This window comes from Pristiophorus japonicus, chromosome 19 (assembly GCF_044704955.1).
Source record: "Pristiophorus japonicus isolate sPriJap1 chromosome 19, sPriJap1.hap1, whole genome shotgun sequence".
Taxonomy (NCBI): domain Eukaryota; kingdom Metazoa; phylum Chordata; class Chondrichthyes; family Pristiophoridae; genus Pristiophorus; species Pristiophorus japonicus.
Genome location: NC_091995.1, coordinates 7,748,550 through 7,752,961, shown reverse-complemented (window position 1 = coordinate 7,752,961; position 4,412 = coordinate 7,748,550). Strand labels below are relative to the sequence as shown.

At 44.9% G+C, this 4,412-nt stretch overlaps 1 pseudogene; it reads left to right on the top strand.

Moving 5' to 3' along the window:
* LOC139230647 (butyrophilin subfamily 2 member A2-like) overlaps positions 1–2,969 on the top strand; it is a 35,227-nt pseudogene extending 32,258 nt beyond the window's left edge.
* The last annotated feature ends 1,443 nt before the right edge of the window (positions 2,970–4,412 follow it).

Genomic DNA, 4,412 nt, shown 5'->3' with positions numbered 1-4,412 from the left:
GACACAGACACCGGGGGCCAAATGCCCTCCAGTGCCGTAAATTTCTGTGATATTAGGGTTAATGTTCAGAATGACCTTTTATTACCCCTACCTATTTATATACACTGTATATAATGAGACAGTAAGTGTGTAATATAAGAGAGAACAGTGATTATAAAAACTATGATCTATCCCATTTATGCAATTATTGCAGATTTATTTTTGCAGATTAATGATTTTTAGAAGAATTAATAACACTCAAAATGGAACTTTTTGTTTTCTTTTAAAATACCTCCCTGAAGATTAAATCTATTCCGCAGTAATATCGCTGATGTTGTTTAAAATTTTATATTTTACCAAAGAGATTCCGTGTGCTTGTACCAGACGATCCCATCAGAGTCACTGTCGGTGAAAATATTGTATTAGAATGCCAACTGGTACCAGATATATCGTTGGATAACCTGGAAGCTTGCCAGTACATTTATATACCAGTGGACAGGAACGACCTGGTGTGCAGGGCAAAGCTTATCAAGGGAGGACGGAACTTTTTAAAGAGGAGTTTCCCTGTGGAAATGCCTCTCTCAAACTGAAGGTGAGGAGAAACCCTACTCCTGCACCTATTTTCTATGTTTCTATTGGTGAGAAAGCAGGAATGGGGTACTGAAGTTGAATGTTCAGCCATGAACTCATTGAATGGCGGTGCAGGCTAGAAGGGCCGAATGGCCTACTCCTGCACCTATTTTCTATGTTTCTATGATAAAAGCATCAGATGAAGAGAGCTACACATGATTCATTAACTCTAAAACATACCACGCGGAAGCAGTGATAGATCTACAAGTTGGAGGTTAGTCCCTCTAATTGGAAACGACTAATGGATGCTGGGAATGAGGAAAAATATTCAAGTTTCTGCAAAATCTGCAAGTTCTGAAAATTCAAGAGTTCTGCTAATAATTCAAAAGGCTATCTTTACCACAGACTGGAAATATACATCACTCTCCAATTAAAATAAGGTCATGTCCCCTGGACAAGACAGGGAAGTGGAAGGTGTAATTGGACTCCACTCACCCAGGATTCGGCCTGGAATTGATCCAGTCAGTGCTACTCGTGCTGCAGGCAGGCAGTGATGAGATCAAGCTCTGCTCGACTATACAGAGATACCAATGTATAGTGACACTGCAGGCATAATCCTTCAGGGTTAAGACATTGCACAGCGCTAACACTCCTGAGTTCAGACCACACGCACGCCAACACACCCGAATTAAGTCCACACAGTGCAGAGTGTTAACACTTCCCACAGTTCACACAATGCGAAGTGCTAACATTCCCAATGCACAACATTAACACACCAGAGTTCAAACACACAGCGCTAACATCGCTGAGTTCAGACAACACACAGCGCTAACATTCCCGAGTTCAGACAACACACAGCACTAACATCGCGGAGTTCAGACAACACACAGCACTAACATTCCCGAGTTCAGACAACACACAGCACGAACATTCCCGAGTTCAGACAACACACAGCGCTAACATTCCCGAGTTCAGACAACACACAGCACTAACATCGCTGAGTTCAGACAACACACAGCACTAACATTCCCGAGTTCAGACAACACACAGCACTAACATCGCTGAGTTCAGACAACACACAGCGCTAACATTCCCGAGTTCAGACAACACACAGCACTAACATCGCTGAGTTCAGACAACACACAGCACGAACATTCCCGAGTTCAGACAACACACAGCACGAACATTCCCGAGTTCAGACAACACGCAGCGCTAACATTCCCGAGTTCAGACAACACACAGCACGTTCAGACAACACACAGCACTAACATCGCGGAGTTCAGACAACACACAGCACTAACATTCCCGAGTTCAGACAACACACAGCACTAACATCGCGGAGTTCAGACAACACACAGCACTAACATTCCCGAGTTCAGACAACACACAGCACGAACATTCCCGAGTTCAGACAACACACAGCGCTAACATTCCCGAGTTCAGACAACACGCAGCGCTAACATTCCCGAGTTCAGACAACACACAGCACTAACATCGCTGAGTTCAGACAACACACAGCGCTAATATTCCCGAGTTCAGACAACACGCTAGTAGCTAGACATTTCGAAAATGCGGCCTTTCGCTTCCTTCCCACCTCCCACTCCCTGACTCCAAGTCGCTCTCTGCTCCCGATCCCGCGGGATGCTTTCTTCCCCCCCCCCCCCCCCCCCACGAAGGACTCACCCCCAAGGCACTCCCTGTCATCTCCCCCACCCAACCCCGAGGGACTCTCTTCTCCCGCCCCACCCTCGACCCGAAGGACTCCCTGACCCCTCCGATCCCAAGGCTCTCTCTCTCACTCACTCATATCCCGGGTGAATCTCTCTAATTCTCTGCTTTTTCTCCCAGTCTCTGTGACCCTGGATGTGCAAACAGCGAATCCAGTGCTCGAGGTGTCTGAAGATCTGAAGAGTATGAGACGGACCCGGAGGAATCTCCCTGACCCCGACAAGAGGTTTACAAAGTTGCTGTGTGCTTCGATCTCAGGGATTTATTTCGGGGAGACATTACTGGGAAGTGGAGGTACCGCGGAATCGATGCAGGAATCTAGGAGTAGTCAGAGTCTGTGGAGAGGAAGGGAGTGGTCGGGCTGATACCACAGAATAGATTCTGGACCATCGAGCAGTTTGAACATTTGTTTAATATATACACCTCCCCTCCATCCCCTCTCTCTGCCGGTCAGATCCCCGGGAAGGTGGGAGTTTATCTCAGTTACCAGTCCAGGACAGTTTCATTTTACAGCACGGACACCAAGTCCCATCTCCACACCTTCACTGGCAGTAAATTCACGGAGTAACTTCTAACTTTTCTTCGGGACTTGGGATGTAGACAAGAGATTGAGAATCTGCTTCGGTTCTGTTCTTGTTTTGTAAAAGGGGCAGGGCCTTGACCTGTCCGCATCATCCATGATGTCAGATTGACATGACCCCACATCATCAGGGTCAGGAGTTAGAAACTGACATTGACAATGGGGTGCCGCTAAATCTGTGGCTTTTAATTTCCAAATTATATATTATAAAATCCCAATGAGACTGTAAATAAAACCATTACAAATATAAACGTCAGAAGACGAAAATAAAAAGTAAATTAAATATCTGTGTCTCTCCTTTATCTGCTCCATGCTATAGTCAAACTACTCCATCTCTTCACCAGTTTCCCAGTCTGTCCCTGTGATTCCCCAGTGAGTTTGCATTACTCACTCTGTATCAGAACATGAAAGCCTGAGGGGAAAATTCAATTTTGACGGTAGAAATAGTAAGTTTCTAGGGAGTCCGAGGGGGGAAGGGGAATCACTTTTTTCTGCTTCATTTTAAACAGTTTTATTTACAGTAGATTGCTGTTCTTAACGGAATAAAAAGTGACATTTGTATTTTCAACACGGAAACCAGATCATCAATTTTTCAAGTTACCACCAGTCACCATCGCACACCCAACTCCCATCATCCAAATTCATAAAAGTGCACTGCTCCCTCCAGACCTAACTCCGAGATACTACAAACCATCCAACTAACTGCCCATCCTTTCACACACACACTGACGCCCATGCGACTACCCACCATTTCACACATTGTACCCCATCCAACTCCCCACCCTTTCACACACTGTACTCCATCTAACTCCCCACCCTTTCACACACACACTGCCGCCCATGCGACTCCCCACCATTTCACACACTGTACCCCATCTAACTCCCCACCCTTTCACACACATACTGAATCCCAGTGGGGTGTAACTAGTGAGGTGCCACAGTAATGGGTCCTCAACTATTTACAATCTATTTTAATGACTTGGATGAAGGGACTGAGTGTAATGTAGCCAAATTTATTGATGATACAAAGATAGGTGGGAAAGCAAGTTCTGAGGAGTACACAATGAGGCTGCAAAGGGATATAGATAGGCTAAGTGAGTGAGCAAAAATTTGGCAGATGGGAGTATAATGTGGGAAAATGTGAGGTTATCCACTTTGGTAGGAAAAATAAAAAAGCAAATTATTATTTAAATGGGGAGAGATTACAAAATGCTACAGTACAAAGGGATCTGATTATCCTTGTACATGAAACACAAAAAGTTAGCATTCAGGTGCAGCAACTAATTAGGAAGGCAAATGAAATGTTGGCTTTTATTGCAAGGGGGATAGAGCATGAAAATAGGGAAGTCCTGCTCCAACTGTATAGGGTGTTAGTGAGACCACACCTAGAGTACTGTGTACAGTTTTGGTCTCCTTATTTAAGGAAGGATATACTTGCATTTCAGAGAAGGTTCACGAGGTTGATTCCTGAGATGAAGGGGTTGTCTTATGAAGAAAGGTTGAGCAGGTTGGGCCTGTACTCATTGGAGTTTAGAAGAATGAGAGGTGATCTTAT